The sequence below is a fragment of the Candoia aspera genome, chromosome 1 (genome assembly GCF_035149785.1).
Source record: "Candoia aspera isolate rCanAsp1 chromosome 1, rCanAsp1.hap2, whole genome shotgun sequence".
Lineage (NCBI taxonomy): Eukaryota > Metazoa > Chordata > Lepidosauria > Squamata > Boidae > Candoia > Candoia aspera.
In genome coordinates, this window is record NC_086153.1 from 334,742,314 (window position 1) to 334,759,865 (window position 17,552).

Genomic DNA, 17,552 nt, shown 5'->3' on the forward strand with positions numbered 1-17,552 from the left:
CTTTCACCATCATCATAAGGCTCCTCAGTTCTTCACTTTCAGCCATCAAAGTGGTATCATCTGCATATCTGAGATTGTTAATGTTTCTTCCAGAGATTTTAACTCCAGCCTTGGATTCCTCAAGGCCAGCTTGTCGCATGATGTGTTCTGCATACAAGTTGAATAGGTAGGGTGAGAGTATACAGCCCTGCCGTACTCCTTTCCCAATCTTAAACCAGTCCGTTGTTCCGTGGTCTGTTCTTACTGTTGCTACTTGGTCGTTATACAGATTCTTCAGGAGGCAGACAAGATGACTTGGTATCCCCAGACCGCTAAGAACTTGCCACAATTTGTTATGGTCCACGCAGTCAAAGGCTTTAGAATAGTCAATAAAACAGAAATAGATGTTTTTCTGAAACTCCCTGGCTTTTTCCATTATCCAGCGGATATTGGCAATTTGGTCCCTAGTTCCTCTGCCTTTTCTAAACCCAGCTTGTACATCTGGCAATTCTCGCTCCATGAATTGCTGAAGTCTACCTTGCAGGATCTTGAGCATTACCTTACTGGCATGTGAAATGAGTGCCACTGTTCGATAGTTTGAACATTCTTTAGTGTTCCTCTTTTTTGGTATGGGGATGTAAATTGATTTTTTCCAGTCTGATGGCCATTCTTGTGTTTTCCAAATTTGCTGGCATATAGCATGCATTACCTTGACAGCATCATCTTGCAAGATTTTGAACAGTTCAGCTGGGATGCCGTCGTCTCCTGCTGCCTTGTTATTAGCAATGCTTCTTAAGGCCCACTCAACCTCACTCTTCAGGATGTCTGGCTCTAGCTCACTGACCACACCGTCAAAGCTATCCCCGATATTGTTATCCTTCCTATACAGGTCTTCCGTATATTCTTGCCACCTTCTCTTGATCTCTTCTTCTTCTGTTAGGTCCTTGCCATCTTTGTTTTTGATCATACCCATTTTGGCCTGGAATTTACCTCCAATGGTTCTAATTTTCTGGAAGAGGTCTCTTGTCCTTCCTATTCTATTGTCTTCTTCCACTTCCGCACATTGCTTGTTTAAAAATAATTCCTTATCTCTTCTGGCTAACCTCTGGAATTTTGCATTTCATTGGGCATCTCCCTCCCTATCACTGTTGCCTTTTGCTTTCCTTCTTTCTTGGGCTACTTCTAGTGTCTCAGCAGGCAGGCATTTTGCCTTCTTGGTTTTCTCTTTCTTTGGGATGTATTTTGTTGCCGCCTCCTGAACAATGTTGCCAACTTCTGTCCAGAGTTCTTCCAGGACCCTATCTACTAAGTCCAGTCCCTTAAATCGATTCTTCACCTCTACTGCATATTCCTTAGGAATATTAGTGAGCTCATATCTAGCTGATCTGGGGGTCTTCCCTAATCTCTTTAGTCTGATCCTAAATTGTGCAAGAAGAAGTTCGTGATCTGAACTACAGTCAGCTCTGGGTCTTGTTTTTACTGACTGTATAGATGTCTGCCACCTTTGGCTGCAAAGGATGTAGTCAATCTGATTTCGGTGTTGTCCATCTGGTGAAGTCCACGTATAAAGCCATCTCTTAGGTTGTTGGAAGAGAGTGTTTGTTACGCAGAGTGAGTTGTCTTAAGTAACCACGCTAGGGTTAAAGAATCGGCTTCGGAAGGCTGGCCTGGAGATTGGGGAAAGGGGAGCTGATGATGCAGCAAAGCCCCCCCCCCCTCTTTCTTTACGCGGCACTTTGGGGCCACGTGGAGAGGCCGGGCTAACAGGGCTCACGCAACAAACGAAGCCTGCTATGTGTGGCTGAATGGAGACAAGGGGGGCGCTTCCTTCCACGTGTTGGGGTGCGCAGCTACCAAAGAGCGGGGAGGAGGCAGCAGCGCGGTTGTTACATCCGGCCTTGCTGAGCCTCTGGGAGGAGGAGGAGGAGGAGGAGGAGGAGCAGCGCCCGCCGTTGTTGCCGCCAAGCCCGGGCAGGGCGGTGCTTCCGAGGGCGCTCGATTGTCCAGGATGGCCTCGAGAAGGGAAGAGCGAGGGCCCGCGTCCTGCGCTGAGCTCGCAGCGGCCTAGTAAAGTCTATTGGCCATTCCGAGGAAGGGTCGCTGCTTCTCTGAGGGTTTCTTCCAGGAGCGCAATGGGCTTGGCTATGCATGCTCGGGGAAAAAGGACTCCTTGCCTAGATAAGCATTCGTCGGACCACGGGCTGCTAAAACTGAAACGGCAGGCAGCCTCTCCGGAACGACCCACCGAAAAGCCGCAAAATCGCGAACGAGCTTTCCAAATTCTTTTCAACTCTCCGTCAGGCTAGATAACTCCAAGTCGTCTTCTGCTGGAACCTTTGGCTGTGTTATGCGTGCTCCCCCTCCCCCAACAGTTGTGCGTTATTTTAATTTTCTTAACGACACGGGTACTTTTATCCTAGGATCAGTGAGGAAGGTAACTAGACGGAGGCGTTCATTGCTTATTTGACCCGATTGGTGCACACACTGAACGATTAAGTGTTAAGGGTGGATTCACTTAATTTGAAGGCTATGAACATGACTGGCTCTTTCGGGGTTCAGTGACAGTGAATGCTGCCAGTATTCTGCATTCACGTTTTACGAAGTGCTCAAAAATCACAGTATTCCAGTGGGGATAGAACTGTATGTTTGTATGGCACATCATCCTTTAAAAAAAAAAATATCTTAGGATTAAACATATTGCATAAGCTTTATTCTGACCATTCAGAAAAAGGGCAAGAATACTGATGTTGTCTCCAACACCTTCATTTGATCATATTCTCTTTAAGTGGAGCTTCTGCAGTAGAATGGCAGGATACTGTAGAATGTTAAGTGTTTCATAAGCAAATTCACATTAATAAATACGCTTTCTAGAAAATGGTGAGGAAGGAAAATGGGACATAATTGAAATTGGGTTTTTTCCCCAAAATATAGGTGGTTCACATGCAACCATCTTGAACTGCTCTTCATCACACATTTAGAATTTGACATTATTTTCTGCCATTTTAAGACAGAAAATGCTGTAAAGAGCACCTGAGTTCATTAAGTGAAGTATCAAATAAAAGCAATATTGTTTTTATCATTGCCCACCCAACAAAATAGGCACGATGCCTTCCAAAAGCAGATCTTTCAAAGCAGGATGAAGTCCTAGTGATAGGGAACTGTAACCTTATATCTGTTGAGAGGAAGTCTGCCAAACATGGTCCTTCCAGGAAAATCTGGCCATGCCTTGCTGACAATTTCCTCCTTCAAAATGTAGTGGAGGAAGGCACAATTGGATCAGCTATACTAGATTTACTACTAATCAACAGGAGAGAATAGAGGAAGGAACAGGAACGTTAGGGAAGAATGGCCATATTAATGCTGGAGTTCTTGATTTGAAAATAATCTAAAACTAAGCACTTATCTTGGATTATTAAAAAGTGGATTGTAAGCACTCAAAGCAATCATACATCGTTTTCACATTTTACTGTGAACTGCCCAGAGTTGTGGTCGAACGAGATGGGCGGTGGAGAAATTAAATAAACAAACATCAGATTCCATATATCAGATTAAATCAAATAATGGGAAAAGGAGCTCAAGATGAATGGGTATTCCTAAAGGAGATTTTAAAAACCCAACTGCAAGAAGTTTAAATGGGTGGTGCTAGTGGTAGACAGTTGAAAATGCCCTTTTTTTTAAAGGACACATTGGAAAATAAAAGAATGCCAGGTCACAAAATACGGACAGGTAAGTTAGAACTGTACAGCTCATGTAAGCCCAGTGAAAATTACCAGAATGTGCTGAAAGTAAAGGATGCTAAAAATAACAAAAAGGCTTATTTAGATATGTTCAAACTAAAAGAAAAAGAAAAATTGGTATACCAGCTCCTCAATGAAGAAGGCAAAATGTTTTAACAGGTAATAAAGAAATGGCAAGAGCTAATCAGTCTTCAACCAAAATTTGTGTGTTCCACCATAAAATTGTGATAAACAAGAAGAAAGACCAGGATTGAAGTTTGCAACTGACAGAAACATAGTCAGAAAATACTTGTTTACTTTGAATGAATGTAATTCCAGGATTAGAATTGCATCAATTTGAATCATTATAGATTGTCTTTAAAGTGAAATACCAGATGACTGGAGGAGAGCTAATGTCTCAGCCTTCAAAAAAAGATTCCCAGGTTAAATCTTACCTTAGTTTTGATCGAATAATTTTCTTGATTGTGGGAATACTACAGATACATCTTGATTTCAGCAAAAGGATCCCATGACATCCTGATTAACAAGCTAGTTAAGTACAGGTAGTCCTTGGCTTACATCCATTCATTCAGTGACTGTTTGAACTTACAATGGCACTGAACGAGAGGTACTTACAACCAGTCCTTGGAGTCCCTGTGGTTATGTGACTGGGATCTGGGTGCTTGGTGCCCAGCTGGCAATAATGACATTGCAGTGAGGTGCAGTCACATGATCATGATTTCCAATGTTCCCTGCCAGCTTCCCACAAGCAAAGTCAATGAAGAAGCTGGCAGGAAGTCGCAGTCATGTGAGGGCCTCACTTAACGACAGCAATCAGGACTGCTGGAACGGCATGCTCCGTGGTTAGATGATGCCATGTTTTACGACCGCATCGCTTAGTGACACCAATTCTGCAACTGTCATAGTTAACCAAGGACTACCTGTACAGATTGGATACAGCATGACAGTTAAGTGGATACATGTCTGGCTTGAAAATTGTATTTAAACAGTATTTAATCAGTGGATCCTCATCAAATTGGAGAAGGGTATTAAGCAAATACCACAAGGATCAGTGCTAGGTTTTCTGCTGATTATTTATATTGATGAAAAGGTGCAGGGAATATTTATCAAATTTATATACAGCACAACTTTGGGTGGGAGAGCTACTACCTTTGAAGTCAGAAATAGACTTCAAAACCTTGAAGAATTAGCCGGTGTTAATAGAATGACATTTAATAGGAACAAGTGCAGTACCCAAGTCAAAAGAGTGAAACCGCATTTGGATGAACCCGTTGGTGGAGGAGGGGTGCCTTATTTAGGGGTGAACAGTAGGGCATCTTACTGGGATTTAGGAAAGCAGTTTCTAACTGAAATTTAGAAAGAATTTTCTAATAGCAAGAGCAGTTCCATAGGGGAACCAGTGACCCAGCAAAATGCTGGGCTCCCCTTCCTCGGAAATGTTCCGCGGAGACTCCACATCCTCCTGTCACGGATGCTTTAATCTGGACTCCTGCACTGAGCAGGGGCCGGACCTGATAACCTAAATGACCCCTGACTTGGTGATTCCAATTAGTGGAAGTCAAATTTAGCAAGATCCACGTGGGGAAGGAATCTAGGTTCTGGCAGATGAAGGAACCAAAGGGCACGAAGTCAACGCTAGTGACTCAGCCTGCCGAATGGATACTTCACATGGAGGTAATCCCAGGTTTCGTTCCTGGTAGCTCCAGTTTAAGGAATTCCAAGAAACGAGGAGGGCTAGAACCACCTAAAGCTCTGGGGAACTACTATGTCACACTGAACAGGACTAGGCAAGGGCCTAAAAGGAAATAAGATCTATTGGTGATTTGCACAGGTGCAGCATTGGTTCTGGCTCTCTGTTGCTTTTTTCCTTTCTGAAATTATTTTCATTTTATTTATTTATTTATCAAATTTGTCACCGCCCATCTCCTCCGAACAGAAGGACTCAGTAATTTTCTGAAATTATCAGTTGGATTTTTTTAAAAAATGGATGAGAAATAGTGAACTATACACAAAAGACTTAAGTTCTGGAGCTGAAAAGAAAGTTTTAGATAAAGTATGTACTCAAAAGCACTTTGCTTAGCAAATCTGTCCTTTTGAGACACCATTTTCTGTCTGGATCTGATTAGTGGACCTGAGGGTTCAAGTAAAAAAATAAAAGTTCACAATTGTGCCTATGCAGCTCAAAGATGAAAAGGGCCAGTGGCTCATCTGATTAAGGCAGCTAAAAGGAAGACATGAAGTTCAAATTTGGTACAGCAGATTAATTTTTACTGTTCAAACCTCACTCAGAAAACCTTATGCTTCTTAAAATCTGTAAAGGTGTTTAGAAATTCCTTGCTCTCAAGAATCCACCTATGGCATTCCTGTCTGACAGCCTGAATGTGCTTTATAATAAAAGGCTCAAACTCAGAGCACTGACTCAAGCAAAGAAGCAACTCCTGAGTGCCATTGATTTCTGCTTTAGGAATGAGTGAATGCTGAGAATTAGTTTAATGCTAGGACAAGATCCCTGCATAAATTAATCAAAAGGAAATGAGTCTCAAACAGTTAATCATACAGAGGTATAACAAATATTCTCTATAATTAATACTTAAAGTATTAATGTTCAGTTATCATAGCAGTGTTCTTGTCCAGTATTTTCTACACTGAGTTGCCATGCCTCTCTTTCAGGTACAGAGTTTTTTTTTCCACCCGTTACCAGGATTCCTTTTTAAGTTAAAATGTTGGGGGTGGAACATGGAACTTCTTGGACGTCAAGCGGTTTCTCTAGAACTGAATGCTGACCCTTTCCAAGTCTTCCATTGATAACTGACCTGAGCTACCTTTATCAGATTTTTTCAATTATTTATTAAGAAGCCATTAATAACTTATCCCTTCCCATCCCTGCTACCCTGATTTGTTACAAGATTTCTTTTCTAGCATCCAAAGCAAGAACAGTACTAAAAAGCAGAACCAATGCATGTGGTATGACTACTCTTTAGTGAATACATTAATTGAGGGCCACAATCACTAAATGCATAGTCCAGTTGGTCACAAACTTGAAATACCTGCCAGCATTCCAAGGTCCCTGAAGTGTCATATCCCGGGGCATGTCCCTAATGTGACATCATGTTTGGAGATACAGGAGGGCATCAGCTGGGTTTTGCTAATTACATTCCCTTGTGGATCAGCAGTAGCAAGATGGTTCCAGAGGGAAAAGGCTATCTGCTCTATTTTCACCTAGGGAAAATAAACAGAGATGGGCTTGTTTTGTCCTTTAGCACACCAACTACATGAAATCCTTGAAGGTTAAATTCAACAGGTAGATAAATATATCATAGATATGGTCCAGTCTACTCATTTGATGCAATGCATAATATTCATATACTAAATCCTTGAGACTGGGGTGGAGCAGAGAATGAAACTCGTGTCATAATCTTTGCTGTCCCTGAATTTCATGAAATAATTGCCAGATAGGCCTTATGGTAAAGAGATAGTTAAATATAGGATAGTTGGTTGGCAACTGATTTTAACCTTTATTTGAAGTGAAAAAAACATCAACATGGGGGACATCAACATCTGCTGCAGCCACTCTGCATATACACACTAGGTTAAAATGTAGTTGGCTAGTTTGTGCCTCAGTGCCTTATGCATAGCCAGGTAGTGTGTTTGTAGTTCAGCTGCTACATATAGCGAGGTACTCAATCATTCTCCAATCCATCATGAATCAAGATAGGCAAAAGTCTCTTTAACCCCAATTCTCAGGGTACACAACAAAGGCCTCTCTTTATTATACAGTTGGGATGCTGCTTTCAAAACACCAATTATCTGTGAAGAGGTTTTGTCAAGGTTTTTGAGAAAGGTCTGTTATTGCTCATAATGCATACAGGTAATGGTCTGTAGTCCTTTTGCTGAATTTGAGGACAGATGATTACTGGGACCACCAGAAGTAGATTAAATTTCGTCTCAAAATTTCTTCCTATTGTACTCTTACTTTTTTCCACATCAGTGAATATGTTCACAGAACACATTAAATCATGGTTTGCTTAATCAGGGTTCAGAGATTAAGTTATGTAGTTGATTCATGCAGCAAACTAAATCATAAACAAGCAAATCACATTTTTACTTAATATTTTTTGTGAACCCAATTACTGGCTGCTGCTCTCATTTGCTACAACGAACATAAAAGTACTCTATTTTGAGATACTTTCTGCCATAGTGCAAAACCACAATTCCTTTAGCTTAAGAAATCTCCTGGGAGAACCAATTGCCTTGGAGAGCATCCACCATTTTCTGAAGCCACCTTGCTCAACATGTAGAAAGTGTGAGGGTCAAGCTCAGATAACAGCTAAGAAAGACTTCTACAAAACAAAACTTGTTAAAATGCACTAAGACTCTGTGACAGGCAATTCTAATATTTGGTGTTGATCCCACAACAGAGTATTTAAAGCTGTACCCAGACAACACGCTAACCCAGGGTTGAGCCATGGGTTTCCCAAAACCCTGTTCTTGTTTCACAGAAGCACTGAACCATAAAGTATTAGCATCAGCTAAGAGCTGAAGAACAAAGTTAGGGACAGATTGTCATAGAGAAAAGCTATCTATGTGATTCCTAAGAGTTGACATTGACTTGATGGCACACAATCAAGTTTGCATAACACACGAGGCTAAAATGTCTGAACCCTGTCTTTGAGTTGATGGGAATATGTACAAACTCACCTTCTTCAACTATGAAGACAGACTGACTTGAAGCAGACCTAATATGCTATGCTAATTCTACATACATTGCTGAGCCATGGCCGTAATCACAAATTATGAGCATGCATTTTCAGAAACATCAATTCTTACAACTATTTATATTTCAAAGCCTTCAAATAAACAGCCAGCCAAGTGGGGTGCCTTACTGGAATGCTAACAAAAAAAACCCAGAGTGGTTTTTCCCTTTAGGTTATGATTAAGGACAGAGATAGCAAGGATTACATCACCTGCTTTCCCGAATATTAATGTGTCCAGAAACACACAAATCCTTAGGGAAGGGACTGCTATGATCAGAAACTGTACATCATTTTTATCAGCCAGGAAACAATACAGTTCAAAGTATACCTATTTGTTTGTTTTGCCAGCAATGGTAAGACTAGCCTTCCTTACAAATCAGAGTACTCAGGTAATAGACCAGATATTGTGTATTTGAATATTTCAGCATCTCTGGTGTGTTAAAATATGATAAAAATAGCAACAGCATAGTTAAGGCTGGGGACATGCATCAGGTCATACCGTGAATTTGGTATTAAATGTAATAATAGGAACCTGGAACAAAATGTTGTGGTGATCTTCACCCCATAGTAGTGATACTACAACTTAAGATGCCAGCTAACCATGCCCTTTCAGGAAGCTGTTAAGTGACAAGGGCATCTAGCTGCCAAATATCAAACTTCCCTCCTTGCCCAATACTCTTCCATGCTTCCCTCCTGACTTTCAATATCGCTCAGATCTTGGAAGTCACTATGCACAAATCAACCTTCATGGGGGGGGGGGGAGTCCTTCCTTTTGGCTTCCCCTCCAAAATTCTATTTTGACACATCTCAAGGGTCACCTCAGCAATCTCCCACAGCAGCTCATGATCTATTGTCAACCAAGTGTAAATATTTATAAGAAATCATGAGTGAGAAGGGGTATATGCATGAAAATAAAAGGCCTTTTGGATGATTGTAATATACTCTGTGGGAAAATTCTAGTTGTTGAATGTGAGAGATAAATCAGGGCTCATGCTCATATAACACAAGTTTTTTAATATTGACATGGACCCCTAATATGTTCCTGGGACCCAGTTTTAAGCGTGTTAGCCTTGAGTTCCCTGGATTGTTGCTTTTTAATGGATTGCTTAGTTATTTGTTGGTTTGGATGCTGCTATCTTTTTTATTAATGGCCATTATATTGCTTTATTATGATCAATTTTACATAGATATTACCTGTTCTGAGACAGAAGAGCAGAACAAAAAACACTTTAGAAATCACTGACACATCTTAAAAGACGTCCTTCAGCTACTTATCTTCTACAGAAAGTAAAATCACATCCTAGCTACTCTGGAAAAGCTGATGGATTATCTGTTACTGGTTTTGTAATAATAACTGAATGATATCCTTTCCATCTCCACATACTTCTTCAAAAATCCCTAAAAAGTTACTCACCTGTTTACATATAGCTGAAATAAATGTTACATGTAAACAGACAAGTAACCTCTTAGAGATTTTTGAAGAAAAAATCAACTTCGATCAACTTTGCCTTCTTTCCTCTATGGTCTTTCTAGTACCAGATTGTTCCAATGACTTGCTTCTTGTACTTCCTGAAGGGTTATGAACATGATGGCATAATATAATACTCTTTCATTGGTCAGCCAGAGCCAGGAACACAGGAAACTCCTCTGCACCAATCAAATTGTTTATCTAGCCCTACATTATGCCTTCTGTTTAGAGATTAAATTGCTCCCAGTTGTCATGTTCCCAGATTTTTCCCTATACCTATCAGCTGTAAAATGTAACATCTCTCGAGTTGCACTTGACTCATAATGATTACATGGACACCTGTATGGCTTGCTATATAAAGTTAATCTAGTACATCTTTGGTCTTGCTTCAGACTGATCCCTCTCCTATGGCAGAAGGAAGTGAAGGGAACCAGAAAGGCAGAGAATATGAAATAAATTCAAAATTCAAGCTTTGCTTTCTTATATATTACATGGAAAGAACTGATGCATGGAATCTTATTAGATTCTGATTTTCAAAATCTAAACATTTAAAGTTTGAAAGATTATCTGCTTAGTTATTTACATTTTTAACTAAAAGGGGACTTGCTTAGAGGACTCTTAAGTGAACCTACTTAACATAACCAGTACTAGTGAGTGTTGAGGCAGCAGAAAAATGCACTATGATTGAAAAGGAGCCAATGACACAATACAATTAGTACATCTGAGAGATGATGGAAGAGTGGAATGGGCTCAGAGTAATGTATTATTTCCTGGGATTAAGTGACAATTAATTAAATTAAAAGAAAAACCTAGTGGAAGGCACATAAACAAAAGCATCCTGATGAACTGATTTTGGATGAGGCTGGAAGTTCAACATGATCTACTAAATTAGGAGGCAAGAATTCTACCTCAGCCAACACTTCCACAAAGTTCTAGAATTCAGACCTGTGATGCAAGTCAATATCTCAGCCAAATCTCCATTTGAAAAATAGGAATAAAAACGCTTGCAAATCATTTTTATACCACTTTTGTTGCAGTAAACAGCTTTTATTGATATTCAAGAGAGCACATGGTCCATATAAAGAAAAGAATTCACTTCCTAAAGTAGGCACTTTTAGTCTGTCATAAGCAACTAAACATGAGGTATTTTAAAGCTTGTTGTTAAGATGTCTCTTACATTGTTTTGCAATATACACTTCTAAAACTGTTAGGATTTTTCTATGAAACGCTAATTTTACAAATCCCCTGGGAAAAGGCCACTGAAAAGTGGCTTGTATCCAGTGGTGTGCTAATAAATGTATAACAACCAGCTTTGGCATCTCCATTGCCACTGCCGTGCCATGAGCCACCAAATACCTGATCAGCACGCTAGGCATTGAGGCTCAGCTCTGGTCGCAACTGGCTTGCAAAATTCCTGAAAATTTAACAATTGGCTCTCACGAACAAGTACAAGCCAGCTCTAGCACACCACTGCTTGCACCCCAGTTTCCCACAGTTTTAGGGGGGGAAAATACTTCAGAGCAGTTACAGAAACAACTTTATTTAAATAATTGGAACCGTCAAGAAGTTACACAATTAGGCTGGTCTTTTTTCCCCACAACTGTTCCTTTTTTCCCCCCGTGGTTTTTTGAAAATTTTCTCACACCCGAATTTCATTTTCTGGACAACAGCTAAACTGATACATACTGTATCAGAGTGTGGTTCAACTTATTAAGATTGAATGGTAGATTAATTTGAGAAAGCAGGGCTTAACTGGATAATAGAAGGAAGCTTGTTCTTGTATTTCCCAATCCTGCTACTTAAGTGTTCCATTTTATTCTACTTTGGTCAAACCCCACCTCATGTTTTGTGCCCAGTTCTGGGAACCCCATTTTTAAAAAGATTCAGAGAAACTGGAAGAAGGCACTATACAGATATGGGATGAAATCCTATAAATGGAAATTTAAGGAACTAGGAATGTTAAGGTTTGCAAAAGCTGAGGGGGATATGACTCTTCAAATATCTGAAAGTATATCTCACAATAGTCAACTAGTTTTATATTATTCCAAAATGCAGCATACAGAATAATGATTTTAAGTTACAGGAAATCAGATTCTAGTTCAATGTTAGGGAAGAAAAAAACCCTTCCTAACAGTAAGAGCAGTTCAAAAGTAGATTGTTTTCCAGAGAATGGGTAGGCACCCCTTCATTGGATATGTTCAAGCAGATGATTATCCAGTATCTACTGATTATCATCTGTCAGCAATGTCTTTAAATTGGATTGTATTTAGCAGGGTTGGACTCAGCTGCTACTTCCTACTCTGTAATTCAAGACTGATATTGTGGTTTAGTTGTAAGGAACAGGCTTTACCTCCAAAAAAGTGCATATTCAGGATTCCTGGTAGGTATGGCTGGCAAAAGAGATCTGGTACTATTTGTGAATATAATTCTGGTTGATCAGTGGTTGGAAGACAGCTTCATATGTACACTTTTACTAGAGAGACCTAATTGAAATTAACATATTTAGGACTATACTCTGAATTAATAAAAAGCAGCATGAATAACTCTTTATGCATTGTTCATCTAAATGAACATCTTAAATGTATGTAACCCTAATGCTTCATGTCAATTTGGTTACCTTCAGAATATTCACCATTCGTCCAACTTCCTTCTATTAACTTTTAAATTGTAAGCCACGTAAGACAGCCCTCCCCATTGCTGCTGTTCATATAATTATATAAAGTACATGACATGTTAGAAATGGCAATTCATTCTATCAAGTATTTTGTCCTGTACCTCCAAAGACTTGTAGCACTGTTTCTTTTTCTTTTTTGGTAACTTACCTAAAAAGAACTATACAATTACTAATGCCACTATTTATTGTTACTATTAAATCAAACCTAAGTACTGGGCAGTATACTATAACAGTATACTGTTTAAAAATTGCATTTTTAAAACTCTGAATACATAAAACACTCCTTGTCTAAAGGAAACAGGTATAGAGACAGAGTAAAAAGGGGCATACCGTGAACTACATTGATCTTTGTGTAAACAATTAGAGTTTCCTTTGTTCCCTCCCATATCCTTACCCACATTGCCCAGGAGATATTTTAAATTTCAAAGAATATGGGGAGAAGGAGCAAGGTTGTAAAACATTTTTATAACTATTCTAACTTTTTTCCAGTTGATATTAGAGATCTAGACCAAAATCAAGTGTCCAAAATATTTTTTTTTTAAAAAGGATGAAATGGCATAACTCTAGCATCTTTTAAGAAATCTTGGCTCTCATTCAGAAAACATCTTTCTCACAAGAAGATCCCTTTATGGTAGTAGTGCACATGAAAATATTAGAATAATTTCCTAATTTGGTGCCCCCCAGTATACCAGCTGAATAACCTGAAAAATACAGTAGGGCACTTCTCATCACCTGAAGACGCATCCCTGTCATTGTATTTAAGAGGAAGGAAATATCTCACTTCCACAGCTATTTTAGGAATAGAAATCAATGGGTGGGGATGTTGTTAACTATTCCATAGACAGGCCTTGGAATTTACAGTTCTCATCCAGAGGAATGTGATGCAATGGCTATTTCACTGCTATTCAGAGTAGACATCTTGTCCAGTAAATGAAGAACTTGGCATTTCAAAAATACTGGAAGTATAAATAAAACCTTTTTATCAAGAACGTTTCTCTAAACGGTCTTCTACTGGAACCACTTAGGTTGGTCTTTGAAAGAATAAGAGGTTTATTTTGTCCATAAACACTAACACCAGAAACAAGCAAGAAAAATGACTTTATAGCTACTGCCTTTCTTTTTTTAAAGACCCCCCCCCACTGAAACACAAAGTTGTCTCCCACAAATTATTTTTATTCACCGTGCCTATGAAGTCACCAGGATTCAATCTTGACTCAAAGCACACTTTATACTGTTTTACAAATCTTATTTTCTCAGTAATATATACTACAACAAATTCCTTGCACGCAGGAACTTTCTTTTCATTTCCCAAAGCACCTTTCAGTTAGTCAGCTCTACCCTATTCCTTGTTGCACCTTAAACTAGTAGCCAAAATGCCCAGGAACCACAATTTCCACACATCATTGATGTACACCCAATCTTGCTCAACAATTATAGTGTCCATATGGAATCTTTGCCTTTTTCTACCCCCGAATAGCTATCACTGCTCTGAGCATTTCCATTCACATTCTCAACAGCCTGACTCTTCTTCTAGGCACATATACTCCACTCCATTGCTTGTCCTAAACACATGAAATACATCTAAATAGCCCTCATCCTTTCAAACTTTGTTGTACTTGGAACACATGCACCATGAAAGCACAGGCAATTACTTCCCAAAGGCACTCTGCATTAAAGGCACCTCTTCCAACTACTCCTATGAGATTCTTAAGCTGGCTCTCAAGGGACTTAATAGGAATATGCCAGAAGATTAAACAGAGTTTTACCTTGCAAAAATACACTCTGATGCTCATTTACACATCCCTTCCCCTAAACCCTGTATATTCTTATGCAAAAGAAACAGCCTGCTCTAATAAACTTCCAACTATTCCCTCTGCTGAGAAATTAGATTTTGATTGAGATCAATCAGCTTCCTCTTTTCTCCTCAAACTGTGCCAAAGTCATCTTCCAAACATTAGTTTCTTCATAGACCACTGGCATATTTCTCCTTGGTCATGTCCACAACTTCTGCCAAAGTAGTTGTAAGGCTAAAAAAATCTCTCAATTTTTCATTACTTTAGCACTGTCCTTATTCCTGCAACACATTTAACCCAGTCAGATGTCTTTATTGGTGATTCTCCCAACATACAATTACCAGCTGGGTCAAAAATCACCATATGGGGAACACAAAGTTCCTATTCACTTTCCCCAAGAAATGTTTAGTATCCCTTGGACTAAGAGAGTACTGGCAATGCTCCATCACATCACTAGCCCCTTCCCCATTGGTCAGGTAGGAAGATGACTCACCATCGCAGCCAATCAGTATTCGTGAAATATGTTCTGTGCTGCCAGGACTTAGCACATGAGTTCTGTCACAAAGCTGCTCGTATTTTTTTCAGTCACTCTTTCTCTCCAGCTTTTTTTCTTGGAGGACTGATTATGCAAAACAGGTCAACTGATTGGTTTTAGGTATTGTCTTGACAGAGTTGACTAGATTAAGTTATTCAGTGTATTATTAGGTCTGTTTTAAGTTAAGGCTAACCACTTGGATTAGCTGACTGGATCAAACTGATCATTTTTTGATGTTCCTACAATTTATTAACCCCCTCACTGACTCAGAAATGTAATTAAGAAATGTATACTTTCATATTTGATTTATTTATTTCTCATATTTCTCCACCGCCCATCTCACGAACGACTCGGTATTTAGAGTTTTCATGCAGAATAAAGGGAATTACAGGAGGACTGTGCCCAATTTTGGGAAATGTAATTTTTTCACCTGGAATCTAGTATTAACCTAACATGGAAACCATTGGAATCAGTGACTATTAAAATTCCTCCAATCTACGTTTCCCCAAACATGGGGCCAGGCTACCCGAGGGACTGTCTCATCCCCACAACATCAACCCGCCCCAACCGGTCAGGCAGAGAGGGCACGTTACCGACCCTGTCGATAAGAGAATTCCATCTGGCAGGGTCCAGGAAGTGGGCCTTCTCTCCAGGTGCCCCCGCCCTTTGGAACATCTTGCCCCCAGAGGTGAGGCAGGCGCCTTCACTTCTGACCTTCAGGAGGGCCCTGAAAACCTGGGTCTGCCGTCTCGCGTGGGGCGGGAAGGTGGGCAACCATTCATGGGGTTGGCTCGTGCCTTAGACCCCCTCCCAACTGATTAGAATTTTTAACCTCTTGCATTTTATACTTATTTATATTGTATTTTATACTTGTAATTTGTTTTTATAAGATCTTAATTGTCTATTATTATAGTCTTAATTTTATTGTAAACCGCCCAGAGTCCCTCTTTTGGGGGAGATGGGCAGTAGCAAAATTTGAATAAATAAATAAATAAACTGGGTACAGTCTTCCTGTAATTCCCTTCATTTTGTACGAATACTCTAAAGCACTATATGGTTATTTTTAAATTTTAAGCCATATACCCCATCATCTTTACATTTCAAAGCTGCAGTATTTTGTTCCATTTCCAATAAAATGCTCTTAGCTTAAAAAAGCAGACATCACTATTAATAACAAATAGGAGAAGCAGTTGTTAAAACTATTCTCAGATATTTCTTTAAAATGCTTTTTTTTAAGATGTCAAGAAAACAAGTATTAACAAGTACTGTTTAAATACCATAATTATTAAAACCTGCCTAAAGTCCCTCCAGACTGAGGTGGGGATTGCATAAATAAAATTCCACCAGTGTTCATTTTTCTTCCACAAGAACACACCTTCTTTTACATTCAGTAGAATAGTTATTTCTCAACATTTATCAATTACTGAGTGAAGAGGGAACAGTACAGTATATCATCTTCCATCTTTGAAGAGCTCAGAAAGGTGGACATAGCATCATTGTACAACTAATAACTCCCAACAGAAAATCCCCCCCAAAAAAACATACTAGCCAGGAATGATCACACAACAAGCTTCAACTCAAGAACTTCTGGCATCCTAATTGTACTTTTTCCCCCCTAACAGCCACCAGTGGTGAACAGATAAAAGTCACAGCACCACTGAAAGAGATAGGTATCTAAGAAAAAAGTTTCTTTCAAGCTGAGCTTGACACTCCTGGTGACTTCATTGAGAGTCCATGTAGTTTCTTGTCAACAATACGGAAGTAGTTTGCCACTGCCTTCTTCCAGGACGTTTTTTCGATTTCCCAGACCAGCCAACAGCCTGAGGATTTCCTGGTGGTCTCCCATCCAAGTACTAATTAGGTCCAACTCAGTTTTCTGCATCAGCCAAGGGTCAATACGTGCCGCGCTTTAATTAGTGCCGCCATCGAAATGTTTCCCCCATCACCAAATGTGTGTTCCCCAAAAACCCCAAGCCTTCTCCTCCCGGAGCAGACCCCCAACCCCGCCAATCACACAGCTTTCCCTCCCACATATGGGGCGGGGGGGAATCTCTCCACACGCGCCCTCGGTCTCTACACACCCCGTGGGAAAACTCTTCTCCCCCTTGCCTCCGGCGAGCCCGTCGACGACAACAGAAAGAAAAACAAACCCATTCCCCCCACCCCGCCCGACAGGGCGCTCCCGTTCTCCCGCACTACCTCAATTCGCCGCCGCCGCCGCCGCCTCCTTCTCCAACTCAGGGCCGGGCCGGGCCTGGCTGGGGGTGGGGGAGAAGAGAGCGGCTCCCTCAGGTGGCCACTGACAGGAGGAGGAGGAGGAGGACGCGGACGACGACGGGGGATGCCGTGGAGGGGAGGGGTCACGAGCAGAGTACGCACGCGCGAGGACAGGCCGCGAGAAGGGGAGCGTCAAGACGGAGGAAAAAGGCGGGCGAGCAACTTTGTCTCGCGCCGAGCGACGCCCCGCCCCCTTCCGCGATCTCCTCAGGCGCTTCCCTTCGTGACTGCCAGCGTTTGCGCACGCGCGGGGGTAGGAGGCCGCCGGCGCCTCTTTTTTTCTTCTTCCTCCTCCTCCTCCTCCTCCTCCTCGTCTTCCACGCTCCCATTTTGAA

At 40.6% G+C, this 17,552-nt stretch overlaps 1 protein-coding gene across 2 annotated transcripts in view; it reads right to left on the reverse strand.

The window, feature by feature from the left end:
- The window catches only part of GATAD2A (GATA zinc finger domain containing 2A), a 91,247-nt gene extending 73,756 nt beyond the window's left edge, over positions 1 to 17,491 (reverse strand). For both annotated transcript variants that reach the window (XM_063290824.1, XM_063290820.1), the window contains exon 1: positions 17,137 to 17,491. The gene's annotated coding sequence lies outside the window, so the exon portion shown is untranslated. The remainder of the gene's footprint in view (positions 1 to 17,136) is intronic.
- Positions 17,492 to 17,552: the final 61 nt, after the last annotated feature.